The sequence below is a fragment of the Dipodomys merriami genome, unplaced genomic scaffold (assembly GCF_024711535.1).
Source record: "Dipodomys merriami isolate MVZ:Mamm:240054 unplaced genomic scaffold, mDipMer1.0.p SCAF_592, whole genome shotgun sequence".
In the NCBI taxonomy this organism is placed as follows: Eukaryota; Metazoa; Chordata; class Mammalia; order Rodentia; family Heteromyidae; genus Dipodomys; species Dipodomys merriami.
The window spans coordinates 504,800-523,128 of record NW_027206171.1 but is presented as its reverse complement, the minus strand read 5'-3'; the positions used below and the strand labels follow the sequence as shown (position 1 = coordinate 523,128).

At 45.9% G+C, this 18,329-nt stretch overlaps 1 pseudogene; it reads left to right on the top strand.

The window, feature by feature from the left end:
- The first annotated feature begins 9,693 nt into the window (after positions 1–9,693).
- LOC138813378 (transcriptional regulator protein Pur-beta-like) lies at positions 9,694–13,036 on the top strand (annotated as a pseudogene).
- Positions 13,037–18,329: the final 5,293 nt, after the last annotated feature.

Here is an 18,329-nt window from a genome sequence, read left to right as displayed (position 1 = left end):
TTATTTATTTATTTACTTATTATTGTAGGTCATGGGGCTTGAACTCTGGTCCTATGCCTGTCCCTGTAATCTTCAGCTCAAGGCGAGTGATCTATCTTTTGAGCCACTGTGCCACTTCTAGTTTTCTAGTAGCTAATTGGAGATAGGTGTCTCACGGACTTTCCTGCCCAGGCTGGCTTTGAACTGTGATCCTCAGATCTTACCCTCCTAAGTAGCTAGGATTACAGGTGTGAGCCACCAGCACCCAGCCCTAGGGATCTTATAAGGGCATCTGAGCAGAAATTTGGGTGAAATGGATTAGAGGCTGAAGGGTAGAATGCACAGTATGGTGTCAGGCTGGCTGGCAGGCAGTGCTGGCAGCTGCAAAGGGTTTTCCTGTGGGAGCAGATTATGGTTCTATGGCAGTGTGGGCCAGCTGCCTGACTCCTGCCAATTGGGTGTCTTTTTCTCCTGCTCCTGATAAGCTGTTGATTTTGCCTTCTCATTTCATTGTTTGTTCATGTCATTGTAAATAGGCCTCTGCTATTCTTTCTTGGCTCCCCTGTAGTTCACATGCCACCTGCTGGCTGTTCCTCTTCTTCCTCTTCAGTATTTTTCAGTTTTAATCAGGGCTACAAGAAGATTTGCAGCACAATCTTAGCACAGTGATCCCTCAACATAGAGGGGAGGGGTGCAGACAGTATCCTGCAGATTTTAGGAAGTTGATGTTTGGAAGGCAAATGTTGCCCACTGCCCATTGTACTCTGGTCCCATAGAATATCAGTGGTCTTGGGGCACACTCTTTCAGATGTTACCATTTTCCTTCTTTGTGACCCAGTTTGCTGAATGCCTGCTGCTTGCTGGGCTTGCTGACTCAGTGACTTGGTGTCTGTCCCAGATGCAGTGGGTGTGGGTCTTGAAAGGTCTCTTCCTTAGAATTTGTATGGTGCCTGTGTAATCTGGGCTCCCAGCTGTCTTTGTGTAGTCACTGCACTACACACACTGAGCTGTGGGTGAACAAGGGAGGGGAAGTACACCATGCATCCTGTATCAAGCATTGATGGAGCCTCATCCAAAGGCCATTAAGTCTTTTGTAAGAGCAGTTCTTTTACCAGAGCATTACCAACAGCCATAAGTGGATGTTGTTGAGTTTTCTGCCATTGTGATCTCTATGGCTTGACCTGTGTTACCGATGAAACACATCCTGAAGTAGTGTTGACTGAATTGACTGTCTTGCATAATGTTCTTGGTTCTGTGGAGCTAGAGGTTGGACCTGCTGATGAAGCTTGTGCTGCTTCTGCTTGGGCTGGTGTCCTAGAAACAGCAAACTTCCTGAGTCATTCTCAATAGCAGGAGAGGGGATGGGCCATATTAATATTCAATTAAATGTCCTTATCTCAGAACAAACAGAATGTTTTCTTTATGGCTGTTTGTAAGATTGTGGATCTGGTTTTTGACAGCCCTTGATCAGGATCATGTGTCACAATATAGTGGTGGTGTTTCTGTGTGTGAAAAATGCTGGGGCTTGGACCCAGTGCCTTCTGCACTCTAAGCACTCTACGACTGAGCCTTAGTGGATGGATAAGAAGGTCTTTGGCTGGCTAGGCAGCAAGGTAACTTTTTCCATGATAAGCAAAGTGATTGCAGAGTGTCAGTAGGAAGTTATTCAGAAGGAGCATGTATTTGCATGCATTTCCCTTATAGGGTTATCAGGGAAAGCTGTTACTCCTTATCTTCCCCATCTTTTGATTCTTTTAAGGTTTTATAGAGGCAGGTTACCATCTATCAGTATTTGTAGATGAATGTGTCTCCCTCCGGTTCACTTCTGAGTGGAATTTTATTATAGTGTTCAGAAACTTTGTTCTTTTGCAACTCTGAGCCTGTGTGTTTTGGCTGAGTCTGATAACAGTCCCCCTGGTTCTGTGGCTGAAGATAAGGCAGTTGTTCAGCTGCTGTTCTGCATGGGGCTCAGGAGGCCTGACCACAGGATTTCTGCTCTTAGTTCTCACTAATGTTTGGAGGCCCAGGCACTAGGCACCCTGTGCATACCCCGAATGCTGCCTTTACCTCTGGCATTGGCTGAGCCTTCAGCCACACTCAGTCAACATAGTGACCATGAGGGATGGGCACTACGCTTATAGAGATTGTGAAGAACCAGGATTAAGAAGTTTGTGCTGGAATTCCAGAGACTCTGCAATTTGTGGTTCCTCTGCTTTGCTGGAAATACAGGTCTCACTTTGCCAAGTTGGTGAAGGGATTAGGGCCTCTTATGACCAGTCTGTTTTCTGGGGTTCAGCATTGTCACCTGTGTCCAGATTGGCAATGAGTGAATGAGAGCTATCTGTGTCTGTGGACATGTGCTTCCTTTACCACTGAGCTTGGAGTATAACAAGCAACATGTGACTTCTCCCTAACAGACAAGGATATTATCACAGCTTTGTACCAGAAGAACTTGAGCTCTGGCTTAATCTGCTCCAATGTGTTAGAAATAGGACTTGAACACAGGCCTGTATGTCTTCAGAGTTTTTGTGCTTCACCCAATGGGAGAGTCCAGGTTACTGAGGAGCTGAGCCTGTTCTGCTCATTTCTGTTCCTCAGCAATAACCTTTGTTCAGTGTATCCTGAGCACTTGGCTATGCAGCCTTCCTCTGTGCACTGTCAGGTAGTCTGTAGAACCACCTAGTGATAAGCTACTGAGTGATGTGGGCACAGGTACTGTGGCGTGTCAATCTGCTTGGCCACTTTATTTAACCCTGCAGGGTTCTTCAGAAGACCCATCAAGTCAGCCTCCAATTCCTACTACCCAAGCCACAAAGTAAACTCACTCTGACCTCCTAGTGGTGGCAGTTGGTTGGCAAATCTATTGTTGCCACTGAGTCACTTGAAACCTGGTTTTCTTTGGATGCTTACAGAACCTCCTTAGGTCCATACTGGGCCATTCTTCTGGGGATGCTTTTAGGGAGGAGATGCATTCTTGTCTAGCAAAGGGGCCTTAGGATGTGGATAGGAGGTGGTAGCTCATGACCTTTCACATTTCAGAGATTGTTCACTTGCTTCCCCTGCTGCCTCCCAAAAAGTGATACAGTCACAATTTAGTGCTCCTTGTCCAAAGTATTGAATCCAGAGTATAAAATACCTTGTAGCATAATGAAACCTTGTCACTTTTATTAGCCCATTAGTGTGTGAGTTAAAGTATTCCTTAGCTGTCCTCAGATCAGCTAGACCAGTCACAGGTACCCATAATTAATAATGCTAGGAGGTACCTGTGCCTCTGAATGGCTGTCCATCTGTGCCCACAGTGATGATTGTGGTGAGCAACTGCTCACGATGGTGTCTAAGCACGCACTGCCCATGTTTGAATCTTAGCTTTGTCCTTGAAAAATTTAGACTCTGAGCAACCTTCACCTTTTTCTGATTTTGTCACCTCGCGCAGTCCGGTAAAATGTTCTGGAACATGGCTCACAACTCCATGGTCAGAACACAGAAATACAACCTAACTGAAATGTGAGCAAAAGACTTGTACGGTCAGCTTTGACCACCATCAAATATAGATGACAAACACATGGCAGGGTTTTGGATGCCATTACCTATTTGAAGCACACTGGAGGTGTAACCTCAGACCTCACAAAAATTTGCACTAACAATGTTTGTTATAGTGATATTAGTTAAGATCAGAGAGATTCAGACATTTCATCCAATGGCAGCAGAGTGCAAATGGTACACCCACTCTAGAAAAATAGCCTATAAGTGCAGCTTCTCTTTGGCCCAGTGGTTGTTTTCCTACCCCTTGCTGGGGTAGTACTAGGAAAAACGAAGGAACAAGATACAGTGAAATCAGCAGTCCCTGCAGTGCTGTCCCTCACAGTCATGCACAGTGTGATTGCATGTGTATGGCAGTATTGAATGGGTGACATTATGAAAAGTAAGTGCACGTTGGCATGAGTTAAAGCAGTAGGAAGGGGAGGTTTTCCTTTCAGCAGCATGGCTTCTCTGCGTCATGACTGTCTGGTTCAGCATGAGATGATGATTGTGCCAAAACTTTGTCTGATGCTAACAAGCTGGTAAAGGCTTCGTATGGTCTCCAATGTTTTCCACAGGGGCATGCAGGGCTGTAATTCTTTCAGACTGAAGTTGCCACCAGCAACCACAGAATGGAAACCAACATAGTAATGGGACTGCTAAACTTAGAGCAAGGATCACCTGGCCACAAAGATAAGAAAAGTAGGACTCCACCAAAAAATATTTTCAGAGATATTAACTATCCCAATCACCTGATTTGAGTGGACATCTTATCCAATGGCCACAAATCTGTCATATCTCTGTAGAATTATTACTATTATTATTTCAGTGCCAGTTGTAGAGCTTAAACTCAAGGCCAGGAAACTGTCACGGAGGTTTTGTCCTGAAGGGTGACACTGACTACCTCTTGAGCCATGTCATTTCTTCTGGGTTTTTTATGTTTAATTGGAGGTAATACTCTGAAGGACTTTCCTTCCTGGGACGCCTCTGTCACATTGCATGTGACAGAATTAGATGTTGTGATAAAACTCATTATGGGAGTGGAGCATATATAGGTGTGGAACAGACATTTATGGCTCCTTACTAAAGCCACTCTTAATATCCCCCTGTTCTTATTCCTGTGAAATTCTTTCTTTTTTCTAATTAAAGACCTTGTCTTTGCTTCAGTGCCCTGAAGGAAGCCACCTGTCTTTCACTGAGAATGCAGAGGGTAGACATGGCATGTGATGAACCTTCCTCTAGGAAAGCAGGCCCATGAGGAGCACATTGCAGGATGGCATCCATTGGTGAGCAAAACAATGGCTGGCAGAATTCATGCCACAGGAGAACCAGTCAGGTTAGTCAGGTTCAGTCAGGGAGGTCAAGAGGTTTATGTCTGGTGGTGCCAGAGGTTCCTTGCTCTGTTTCTGCTCACACGTGAATGTCTAAGCCAGATGCAGTGCTTTCCACAATGAAATATCCATACCTGTTTTGTTGAGTAAAAGGAAGGTTTTGCTAGGGTTCTTGCAGTCTCTCTGACAGAGATTGGGACTGTCCAACCGCTTCCCCCTCACCTCCCTTCCAAAATCTAATGTTCCCCTCCCTCACACACTATTTCCTGCTAGCCATGGACTGGAAATATCCATTGGTGCTGCCTGCAAGGACATTCTAGAGCCTTCTAACCCCTTGGACTTCCCAGTGCTGTTAGGAGTAAGTAGTCTTGCCAAAATATCCTGATGAATTGTGCAAAAGTCCCTGTGGCAGGAAACCCCAGCATTGGCGCTGTTATTAATTCAAGTGACCTATTTCTTCAGAGCTTGGATGGGTTCTCCAAGCTAGCACAGATTCATCTAGGGAGAGTTCTCCCAGTGGTCCGTCTACAACATTCTACATTCTCTTCAATGCTAGCCAGCAGCTTCTTCCAACCTACCTGCCAGGATGCTGGCCAGAAATGCTATCTGAAGACTGTGTGCATTGGTTTGCACACATGCTAGTTGTTTTGTAGGGGCTTGTGTGTGTGTTAGTTCCAACTGTTCATGTGAGGTCATCAGCAGAAAATAAGACATGGGCTGGCCATATCTTTAGACAAACAGGCTCTCCCTTCCTCTTTCCCCGTCATAAATCCCTGTGTGACAGAACTGCTGATAGAACTTTATGTGAACTTTGGGCCCCAGGATGTCTCCCCAACATGTACCCTCCAGAGTAGTTCTCCTTGCATTGGACTGGGCAACAACTGGAGTAGGCACTTCCCTCCGTGTTTTCCTTTGCACTCCTGTCCTCCAAAATTCCCTGCCACCTTAGGAAGATGCCCTGTGAATTCGGTTCTGAGTTCCATTTACTGTTGGGACACAGAGGCCTGTGACCTAAATCAGAGGTATTACTCCTACAATTATGGGCAGATAACAGGCTACCAGCAAAAAGGTAAGGAATCCAGAATAAGGAAGGTGGATAGCTTCTTGACTGCCAAAAACAAGGAGGCAAAGAGTGGGGACGTCCTCTGAAGGGTAACTGTTCAAGGATTGTGTTTCCTAGTAGACAGTGCCAGGGGCTGCACCAACTCAAACATGATTTGGGGCCACGGATTGGAACTTTTTTCCACCAGAGAGAAGTCATTGTGTACCAGTTTTTTCTTGAAATTAACAGTAAGAACAGTAGAAAGAAAGGAAACAGTAGGTCATATGGGAAAGAAGGCAGAGAATTAATGAGTAAGAGGGCAGTCAGGTGTGTGGCAGGGGCTGGTGCAAGGTGGGGCTTAGTTCTGGAGCTGTCTGAAGAGCCCTTAGGCAAGATTCCCTGCATGCAGAAGCTTGTGATCAGTGCATTTGTGGTGATTGCTGTTGCTCTGGTGTCAGTGGAGCTGGAAGATGGTGCAAGCCAGTGCTAACAGCAGTGCCGGCAGAGCTCAGGAGATCAGTCCCCAAAGGATCCACATCAGGCCTTCCACGATGCTGCCTCCCTCCACACACACACATTCTCCTTCTGGTGTCTCTGCCATACACAACAGACAGTATTCTGCCCTTGAATGGCTTTCACCTGTGTGTGTGTGTGTGTGTGTGTGTGTGTGTGTGTGTGTGTGTGTGTGTGTGTGTGTGTGTGTGTGTGTGTACCTAAGGCTGGCTATCACTTCTTTGGAAGGAACAGCACCAAGCCAGTCGCCTTCACCTGCAGCCTCACCTCCAGATGTTTCCACTGATATGGGAGGACAGAGACTACGAACTCCATGGGAGAGCCTCATACAGGAAGATGCAGCCAGCCCTTCCTTGCGTGTTTATATAACTGCTAGGTCTGAAAAGACAGGGAGTGGCATAAGGCCAGAAAGAAGCATTGGTTGGGAGGGGATGGAAAATGCTGTGTGGTAACTATTGAGGCTACTTGTGGTTACATGGTAGTTTGTGGGCCTGGCACCTTCCCAGGCAGCTTCAAGTCCCACAGACTTGCAGGGTTGATGGCTGGAAGTTGAGTGAGTGGGTGCACCTGGGGGCTTGTAAGAGGAGAGATGACAGAGAGGCCAGTGAAGGAGTGAAGAGGAGTGAAAGCTGGTTCTGCAAAGACCTACATGTCCACTTGGGTGAGACCTGGATGTGTTCCAGCTGACCAAATCAGTGAGAGCCTTGCAGGACAAGGATCACCTGGTCACTCACAGGGCCTGTTTGCTGGAGCACCGTGCCTCCATGGGGCCAAAAGGGTTGTGGATACCCCCTGGGCATCTGCAACAAGTACCCTTTGTTACTGTCCATATGGCGTACATGTCCTCCATAATCATGAGAACCATCATCCCATTTTCTCTCCAGGTATGGGCAGAATCTCTTGGCAAAGTAAGACCCATTTCCCTGGAGGCTTGCTGGCAGGAGCTCAGAAAAACTCTACCACTTTTAGAAAGGGGAACTGAGGAGGATCATGGGATAAACACACACACACACACACACACACACACACACACACACACACACACACACACACGTGTGAAAGCCTACAAAAGGTGAGGAAGGTGTTCGGCCCCTGGCAACAGAGCTGAGAGGCAGTATTGGGCCTGGGACTGGCTAGGAGGGGAAATGTCAGAATTCAGCCAAAGCATGCCAAGTGAAATGCAGATGGGTAGAGGCAGCTCTTGTGATACCTCATTTCACATGTGGGCATCAAGCTTCTTTCTCCTGTGATGAGTGTCTAAACTGGGGGAGTGTTGGATAGTGGGCATGGAGACAGGGCCAGGATTACATTGGCACAGGGCCCTTTTCAGTGATCTCATTTTCAAGGATGTCTGGGGAAGGAAGGAGCCTAGGGCATTGTGGTAATTGCAGAGAAAGCTCTGTGTGACTGTGTCTAAGCCCGACCCAGTGTTAGGGTGACCCAGTGTTAGGGTGTTGTGTGGGAACAAGTGTGCACACACACTCACCCAAGTGAGTGACCAACGCAGGTGCCTAGTGGTCACACTGAGGCAGGTGGAGGGTCAGCAGATGTTTGCCAGCTGAGGGTCATCTCCTGTGCACAAGTCTGAAAAGACCGGGGCGGCATGTGGGCAGTAAGGAGAATGAGGGTGGGAGGGAGGGGAATGGGGTGGCTGCTGTTGGGGCTGTTTGTGTCCCCATGGATGCAGATGGGCCTGGCACCTTCCCTGACAACAACAGAGCCCATAGACTTGTATTGTTGATGGTAGGTTGGCATGGCATGCTTGTGGGCATGTGGGATGAGAGATGACAGTGAGGCCAGTGCCTCCCAGTGTCAAGTGACAAGCTAATCCAAGTGAAGGCTCTGAGACAGCAAGGACCCTGTCTTTTGCTGTCTGTCCCTATGAGGCCTCCCACCTGTCCCAGAGGGGGAAGGATGATGGGCCTGTATGGGACTCACAATACTGGGCTGGCCAGTACAAACTTCCATGGAGCTGAGCGATGGGAGCAGTAACTCACCAGCTAATGCCTCCTATATTGTGTCTAAAATGAAACCTTGATTCTTGTCGATAAAGATTACTGCCCAGCTTAACTCAATTTCACACTCTCAAAAGCTACCACTGAGAGATCATATCCTATGTACCTTGACAGCAGTGCCTTGTCCTGCTGTGTCTGATACCTCAGGCTTTGGAAAAGGAGGATAAGGATAGTGCAGATTTTCCATGGACCAAGCTTCCAGTTGTGCTTCTGCCACTCTGCTGGTCCTCAGAGCTGACCTATGGGCAAAGGATGTCTATATTCCTGTCTAGTGACCTGGGCCAATTCAACCTGACCACACACAATGGGACCACAGATCTCTACACAGATCAAATGCCTGAATGTATGTAGGTGCAACCTGGAAAAGGCTCATCTTCTGTGTGTCTGCTTCCCAAGGGTGTAGGCATCACTCAGAGACTACGAGCACATCTGGTTCAGTGGCCCAATACAAGGGCCTAGCCCCAGACTCCAGTGAGCCCTCAGACGTCCTTTCCCTGTACCTTCCCTCTTCACTCATGCCATGTGCACAGGCCAGAATGCCACCACTCCCTCATGTCCCAACCCTCATGCTCCTGCATCCACAACCCCATACAGCCAAGCCCAATCCTACCTCTGCTACCTCAACCTCAGGGCCCTCACGATTCTCAAAACCCCTTTCAGTCTTAGCCTTGAACACTAATCTCTCTGCCTTTGGTCTCGCCCACTGAGCTCACTTAAACCTCAACCTACTCAAGGCTCCTTGTAAACTGTTTACAGCCTCCTGTTCCTCATTCTGCAGTGCAGCTTTCACCACTCGCTACCAGCTATCTTGCTTGTACCCTGCTTATGCAATCTGTCCTCCAAACTCCCTTCCCACTAATGACAAAATGCTATTTCCTAGTGGAAAGAATGCCCTTCAGCACTTGGTAGGGGTAGGTGAAGTTGCCCACCCCCACTCAAGAGTCTGACCCTGGAGAGCATTTCCATGGCAAACCCACCTGGCGTTTACTACACCATATCTTCCCATGACATAAGTGTTCTGCCTGCAGGGCAGGTCTTGATGGCATTGGACTAGAATAATTGCATGTCTGAGGTCCAGAATGCCTGACAGCCTACACCTTGGGCTACCTTTTGCCACTAGTGACAAGCAAGTTTGTCAGGACTTACTTTGTCATTTCTCTGCTTCTGGACTCTGAGCTCCTCCAGGACCAGAGACATTTAAGCTTATAAGACAAAAATGCAATGCCCAGAGGTAGGGACAAACCACATCTCCTCCTTGGGCTGCCAGAAGGAAAGGACCTTCCTCACCTGCACCATGGCCTCCACACCCACTAAGCCAAAAGAGCCAGAGCTGGGTAGCAGCTACCAGGCCATCAGACAGGGCCAAGTCGTCCCTCCAGATAACTCAGGGCTCTGTTTAGAGAAGGTCTCTGATCTGTCAGCTCACAACCTAACCACCTCAAGTCCAGCTGTAACCATGGGCAGGATCACAGGTAAGCAGGAAGTCCTCAAGAGGGATTTGGCAGCACTCCCTATGAACTGCCCTCGCCTGTGCCAACACACATCACATCATGAAAGCCCCCCCCCCCAACTCCAGAGTACATTCTTCAGCAATCCTTACCAACTCCCAATGGCTATGCTTTGGCATAGATCAGAATCCACAGATGCACAGTGTGATCCCCTATTGCTAGCGATCTCCAGTATCAGAGCAGCAGAGGACATGGCTGGGTGTAATCCAGAGATAAGTGCAAATGGGGAAGGAGCCTTGCGACCCTGGCCCCATCTCTGTCCTCAGCTGTGGCTTTGTCAGTCCCTACACATCCACATCGACGGAGGCAGTTCCTCCACTAGGTGTCCTCCGTCGTCCCGACAGAGCTGGTCCTCGGCACACATTTGAACAGCAGATTCCTTGAGGTCCACGGCCTGACTAACAGGTCCAAGGAACTGCCAAAAATACTCTGGTTCTACCTGAGAAGCATGGCTTGTGTTCCTTCTGAGAAGGAACAGACAGGGAAGGGTCCCCTGGCATAGTGGTGGGGAAACAGAAGTCATGACTTGGTCCATATCAGTGGACAGACAGATTAAGAAGGCTCAATGGCAGTGCAAGACTGAGGTACTATTGGTGTCTTTCTCATTGTAAAGCACCTTGATCAAGTGGCTAGGTCCTTTACCTCTGAAAGGAGGTCAGGAAACAGAGCTTGTGTCTATGCTGTCCTCAGAATGCTGGGAATTGAACTCAGACACTTTCACACAGTAGAAAACTGCTTTAACCACTGGTCTACCTCCTCAGTCTTTGGCTTTCTTTTGAGACAATCTCACTATGAAGTTAAACCCTGGCCTCCAGCTGCTCTCTACCTGTCTCTTCCACCTAAGTACTAGAATTATAGATGTGGCCCAGCCCATCTACTCTTGTTTTCCCCTTGAGATCTGCTTAGAGCCAGGTCATCTTCTAAGTAAGAATTCATCAAGGCAACTTGGATGCAGAAGCATTTCCCTGTCCATCCATGGCTGGCTCAGTCATCTAAGTCTCTACATGAAAGTCAGGCACACATCCATGCTGCGCATCTCCTGGATCTGCCTAAGATGCCACTTCTGTGAATAAAGCAAGGCCTGGTCATTCCCAGAGAGGAAGAAGCCCCAGAGAGTACACTATTGATCCCCTAGTGAGGACGTGGCTAGTAACACAAGCCCTGAACATGTAGACTTTGCACCAAGACCTCAGGTGAGCTTCTTTTATCCTGAAGTGTGAAGTGGTGGCCTGATTATCTAGCACTTATACCAGTGGGTTGCGATCCCAGGATGTGGCAGATAGAAGTGCTCATGTACAGCAACAAAGTCCCATTAGGGACTGGCCTAGCCACCCACTCCTTGGTCTAGCACATATAGGTTTTTTGACAGTGTGACAAAAAGGAAGAGGGAACAGAGCCAGCATTCCAAAAGAGGTTTTCTAAGTCTCTAAGGCTCAGCTGTGCTCTCTGCTGGGCAGTGGCCCTCAGGATGTTGGCATAGATGCATTAGAGTCTCTGGTGTGCATGGTACATGAAACACTTTCAGCTTTTGCTGGCTGCAGAGCAGGCCAACCTGCAAGCAGGCAGCAGGCAGCAGGCACAGCCTGGCACTCAACCAAAGACCCTGATGTAGGCTACCCAAGGTAGAAGGTGAAAGGTAAGAGTGGGTTTTACAGACACACACTGAGTCAGAGATCCTGAGGGAGGAACCCCACCAGCTGTTGCTCCAACCAGCCCTGCAGTGGATGGTGCTCAATTCTGAGACTCAATTTAAAGTCGCATGAGCAGAGTACAAATCCATACATTCCAGCCGTGTGACCTTCAACCAATTCCAGTCTTCGCACTTAAGAATAGTAATTCCTCTCTATAAAATGGGCTTATTCACCACTGGCAGCAAGTATGGCAGCCTTTCGGTCATCACGGTCAGCAAAGGCAGCCTGGAAGGTGGTCACCCAATGGTGGTGGTGCCCTATGATGACAGGCCACAGTCTCCTTGTCACCATTGGCGAGCACCTGGAAGCCCACTTGGGTACAGTACCCCAGCTCAGTAACAGCCACTGGCCCAGCACACAAGAATTCTCCTTGGGGGATGGGGGATGGCGGCGGCGGCCTGCGATGAGCAGCAGGAGCGCGTGAGGAGCCAGCAGGCAAGGCTGGGGGGCCCGGGAGCGCGAGCGCAGGGCGGAGGGTGGGGGCGCGAGCACAGTGGGCGGGGCAAGGCAGTAGCCAAGAAGATGGTGGACAGCAACAGCGGCAGCTAGCACGGCGGGCGGTGGTGGCGGCAGCGGTGGCGGTGGCGGCGGCCGTGGCGGGAAGGGAGGCTTCCAGCCCACACCCCGCGGTGGCGGCCAGCAGGAGAAGCAGGAGCTGGCCTCGAAGCGGCTGGACATCCAGAACAAGCGCTTCTACCTGGATGTGAAGCAGAACGCCAAGGGCGGTTTCCTGAAGATCGCAGAGGTGGGCACGGGCAGCTCCAAGAGCCGCCTCACGCTGTCCATTGTGGTGGCGGCCAATTTCCGTGACTCGCTGGGCCACTTCATCGATCACTATGCACAGCTGGGCCCCAGCAGCCCCGAGCAGCTGGCAGCGGGCGCTGAGGAGGGCGGCAGGCCGGCGCACCTCAAGAGCGAGTTCCTGGTGCGTGAGTACTGCAAGTACTACCTGGATCTCAAGGAGAACCAGCGCGGCCCCTTCCTGCACATCCGCCAGACCGTCAACCGCGGCGGCGGCTTTGGCGCAGGCCCAGGGCCTGGCGGCCTCCAGAGCGGCCAGACCATCGTGCTGCCTGCGCAAGGTCTCATCGAATTCCGACACGCTCGCCAAGCTCCTCGATGACTACGGAGGCGAAGACCACGAGCTGGCCGGGGAACTCCCGGAGGGCACCTCTATTACAGTGGACTCCAAACGTTTCTTCTTCAATGTGGGCTGCAACAAGTACGGAGTTTTTCTACTGTGTGAGTGAGGTGAAGCCGTCCTACCGCAATGCCATCACCGTGCCCTTCAAGGCCTGGGGCAAGTTTGGTGGCGCCTTCTGCCGGTATGCGGATGAGATGAAAGAAATCCAGGAGCGGCAGAGGGATAAGCTTTACAAGCGTCATGCTGGGGGGGGGGGGTGAGGAGTCCTAAGGCGAGGAGGTGGATGAGGATTGAAATGGCAGCTTTCCCCCCTGGCCTCCCCCACCCTGTTACCCGCGCCCCCACCCCCCATCCCCCTGGCTAGTTCCCATTCTTGCTCATTCCCCTGTGAGCTAGTGGAGAAGGAGCCCGGGAGGCCACCAAGGGAGAAAAAAAAACCAACAAAATTAAAAAAAATAATATAGTTAAGAGAAATAACCATAAGACAACAGTCTTGAACAGTGAGTAAAGCAGTAAAGTTCCAGAAATTGACAGCAACCTGCAGAGAACACCATCTCCTCACCTGCAAATGTCTCAGCTTCTATTTCCCACCCGAGGTTCCTAAGCTCATCTAGATAATCCTGAAGGGGATAGATTTCGAGTCTGTGCCCCTAAACACATCTGATTTACCCAGATCCATCTGTGTATAACAGTTGAATTTGTGTTGTACCTGGGTAAATCTAAAGTATCTCTCCAGGCCGAGCCGCCGTTGCAGTGTCTATCCTTCACCTTTATTCTAATCAGCCTTTTGGATCAAGATCTTCACTGAAATTCTTGAGACAGAGAGACCTTGGCAGTTACCCAGTCCTGAGAGTCCAGGTTTATGAAAAGGAATGCAACTTTACACAATCATGGACAAGGCAAAAAAGAATTCAAGAAGCCATCAGTGAATCAAAACAAATTGGATTTTTTTTTAATGATTTTGCATGGAACCTGGCCCCATGTCTTTTCTTTGCAGAATTGTTTTCCGGGATGCAAAAATTCAAAAGCCAATGCTTGAACTAGAGAATTCATTACTAAAATAGTTTAAAAGTTGGGCAAAAGGAATTTTTTTTTCAAAAAATAAAAGCAGTTTTACATTGGGGGTTGCTGAGGTAGGCACAATACGTCAGGCATAAAGCACAAGGCAAACTCGTTGAGTCGATGGGTTGCTGCTCACTAAAGTTCTTCCCTTGATCTCTAAAGGTGGAGGTCATTACCAAGAAGTGGCATTGGTGTGAATGAGAGCCAGATCCCATGGCTCTAGCATATGAGCAAGTGAATTATGGCTAATTTGGCTGTTACAGCCACTGATTGGCTGCATTTTTAACTGTAAAACTTGATGATTTTCTGCAAAAGGGACAGTATGGCTACAAGCCTGAGCTTTAATGGAATATGCATCCTCACAGAGAAGTTGGAAATAACTAAAACTGAAGTCTTAATTCACCTTCAGTTTAATCTGTGGATTTGTTCAAATACTAAAGATCCTCAGGTTCAGAATTCCAGCATCATTTATTCTTTAAAACAAATTTTTAAGAAATTGATCCATCTTATTAGTACCTCACAATCAAAGTTGGCAAATGATGGATGAATGATTAAAGCAGTGCACCCGGTGGAAGCTGAAATCCATCTGTGAATGGAATTGATGTGAACGTGAATATGCTGACTATATCCTGGAAACATTTTTATACCATCTTGAAATTGCAACATACTGGCATTGGCCAGTTTATCCAGCTGTCTTTCAAGAATAAAAGTTGGGGTTTTCATGGATCACCTCTTCTATATTTTAAGTGGATTTTCAGTAGAAATGATTTTTATTAATCAAGTTAATCCCACCCCATCAAAAGGTATTTCTAGAAATGTCACAGGCCTAGGAAACTTTGAATTGAATGGGAGCTAAGGTTCTTTCCAAAGTTTTCAGGTATTCTTTGTGTGACACCTTCTCAACCAGGAGGCAAGTAACCCCATCTCCACAATCTTAGTATTTTTTAACTGCATGCCTGCCCTTTATTTGAGCTGCCTTTTTAATTTATTGCATATCCTTTTTATTATCTTATTTTAAACATTTTTATAGCTTTTCTTTTCAAATTTTCTCCTTTGCCAAGAATGTTTACTAAATTGTATGGGAGCAATAGTATTTTTGATGTTTTAATGACATCCGTATACTTGTACTGTATTTTGTACCACAAGGCAGCTGTTTTCAATAATGTCTTGCTGTATTTACCTATGTGTTTTGAGTGTTTTGTTTCTTTGCTGCGAAGAACAAATTCCTAGTTTTAGTAAAGGAGATGAGAAGCTAGCATTAGGCTTGCAGAAACTGTTTAAGTTTCAACTCTGAGGCAGCAATGGAAATTAAGGTTGCAGCTATTAGTTGATCGCTATAACTTTTGCATTTTCAAATCATGTACAATTCCTGTATAGACCAACTTATTTTCTTGCTTCAGTGGTGATTCTGTTGCTCAGCTGCAGTGAGCCAGTTCAATTTTGCAAAGGTGCAGTACCTCTCCTTTTCAAGGGAGTGGTTTATTAATCTTTTTTCTTTTCTTTTTATTTGGCTGAATTGCAGTAACTAGCCTTGCCTTTCTATTCTGTAGAAATGACAGGGTCTTCACAATCCTTTACCAGTGGCTACTAAGCTATAATTAGCTGAATAGAAAGAATGTAGAAGTGGTCTGAGGCGTATAGAGTATATGCCAAGAACACTACCATATATGGCATCAGCTTTGGTTACCAGAGAAATTTTCTTAGTCATAAGACCATATAACAGTTATATATCATATGTAAGTCTTTAGATATCAATTTGAGAATCCTCCAAAAAAAGGAGCAAAGAATGCGTAAGCTATGTGTTGGCAAAAGTAATTTATATTAAAATTTTGACCTGCCTGTGTAAGATTAAGTGGTGAATGTCCTAGTGGTGGGTTTTTTAGTCTTAAACCAACCTCTGAGGTTTATTTTTCCTGCAAGGGTGTTTCCTCGCCTCTCTTCCACTGTAGGAAGATTGCAGAAGGATGTGGATTAATTGTAGCATTTCACTGATCCTCATTCCTGTGACTAGGGACAATAGAAATCTGCAGAGCATGGAGATTCATTCATTAATACTAGCTTATTAAAGGAAATAGTCTTTGTTCCAGTTAGATAATGGCATTATACAAACTCTGGGAAGCAACTAACTTTTTTGTTTTGTTTTTAGCTGCTTACTACAAACCCTTTAGAAGTTGTTTTTAAAATTTGGCAAACATCCCAGCTAATGAAAATAGTTACATTCCTTAGAAATAGGGAACTAAAACTCCTTTTCAAAAAATTGAGTTTTATTTCAAACTAGCTACAGAGATAAGCCTTTTTTTTTCAAACAGTCAAAAGAGTCGGTCTCTGTGAAGAGATGTAACTCTAGGTTTCTATTGTCCCTTCTCATCATTTCAGCAAGTGAAATGGCAAATCTGGTGAGCAGATCTTTCAGTGCATATGCTGCACCAAACAAAATGTCAGTCTGTATAGCACCAAAAATCAATCTGAAAAGTAAACCCAAAACCCCCAAATACCCTATGGAACTGTTTGAGGCATATAGGTGGTACAACTGGCTGTAGCTGTGGTACACACATGGCTACTTGTAATGTCACTTTCCATAATTATTTACTGCAGAATGATTGAGAGACTTTTGGTGCAGGCAGCCATTAACCTCCTGCTTCCTTTGTTACCTCTGGGTCACGTTGCAGTAAATTGCAGGTCTTTGAAGAGTTTCAAGCTTAGGTTTTCTCAAAACAAAACAATTATCTTGTCTTATCTGAAAATGCAGGGTTGTGGGCAAAAGAGGCTGGTTACAATAATGCCCTCATATTGAGTGGTCTGTAAATGGCTGCACACTTCAGGCACTGTTGTTGATGAAGATGCTTAAATATGACCTTGACTGGCTTTACAGGGGTGTAGAATGTAATCTACACAAGGTGACTGTGCATCTACCTTGCTCTTGAGGTGGATAAAATTAAGAAGCTGGAGTGTGTAAACCATGCACATAAGTATTCTTCACTGTAAATTTTGTTTTCATTTTTAACCCAATTATGTAATTTTTCCAATGCACAACTGATCTCTCAGTAGATATTCATTTGAAAATCGTGTGGCCTTGATCAGTGAGAAGGGAGAGGAAAGAAGTGACTTTTTGCTTATATGAAAATGACTTGTTTCCTGAGAGTTGTTCTATAGCACTCTAGGTATGTTTTTGATTGTATCCTTTTTGATTGGGGAAAGTTAATGTTTTGATCCTGGAGCTAATTCAATTGAGTTTTCTAAGTATCAGAATTTCTCTGATGAATAACAAAGTTGACAGCTTTGATGTCCAATCTCAGGTTTTTTTAAAAATATAGTGGAGTGAAATCCCCACTATTATGAATTCTTTAAATCAATATTAATTTAGGACACTTTAAAAGTCTTGTGCATAAGTAAGGCCTGTTCAGAGAGCAGACTTTTTGCTCCTTATCCACAATTGTGAAAAAGTGTCAAGTGATTTTTGCATTGTATATTTCCATTTTATCCCTGACATATTTCTCAAAGATAAAGCACTTTTTGATCATGAAATGCATAGGATCTTTGTGTGATGTGGATCATGGTTTCTCAGGCTCCCCTAGATATTCTGTTTATGAATATTATTCTTACTTTATGCCAGGAGAGTAGAAATCTTTGCTAACGTTAGAAAGTTTGTATTGTTGATTTAGAATACATTTTGATAGTTTCCAATGGATGGGAGAGTAAAAAATGCTGCATTAACAATTTAATAAGTTACTTTCCCTTAAGCCTTAAGGTAACTTTTTCTTTTCTGTCAACAACAGCACTGAAGTTACAGTAAATGAATGAGATTATCAGTTTTCAGGGTTGTTTTAAGAGTACTGTAAATCAATTAGCTGTCTTCTGAAAGAGTTACAATTCCCATTCAGTATACTGGATAATGGGTGTAAGGGTGGGGGTAGGGCAGGGTGGGGGGAGATAGTTTGTAGAAAAGAAAAAAGAAAAAAAGAACCATGTTTACCTTAAAATACAGACAAGAAAAAAGTCCATATGTCCCATTTGAAATTCCATACTCAAGGTGGAAATGACAAATTACAGCCTCATTTCTTCTGCTTTTAATTTAGAAAAAAAGTATTCATTTTTAATATTAGTTTCAGAAGTTTCTTGAGATGACTGGACTCTTGAGTAGCAATTTCCATTGCCATATCTGACTTGACTGTGTAAGTCATCCTCAGACCTTATTCTTAAAACCTAGTTTCATTACTGGAACATGTGCAATCCACTTTTCAGTACTGAAAGTTAAATTCAGAAAATGGAAAAATAAAATTGCATCAGCATTGTAAAGATTTCTTGTCCTGGGGATTCCCAATTGCAATGTGTCCCCCTGAATCAAGCAAGGCCTTTGTGAATGCATTTTGTATTTCCTAATGCAGTATGGAATATACTGTCCACCTCTGTTCACAGTCTTACTCTCGTTTGAGAATCTAACTCATACTTTCTTGGAATTAGACATTCCAATTGGGACAGATAGAACCATGTTAAAGCAAGCAGATGCCATATTGTTAGCTTTACC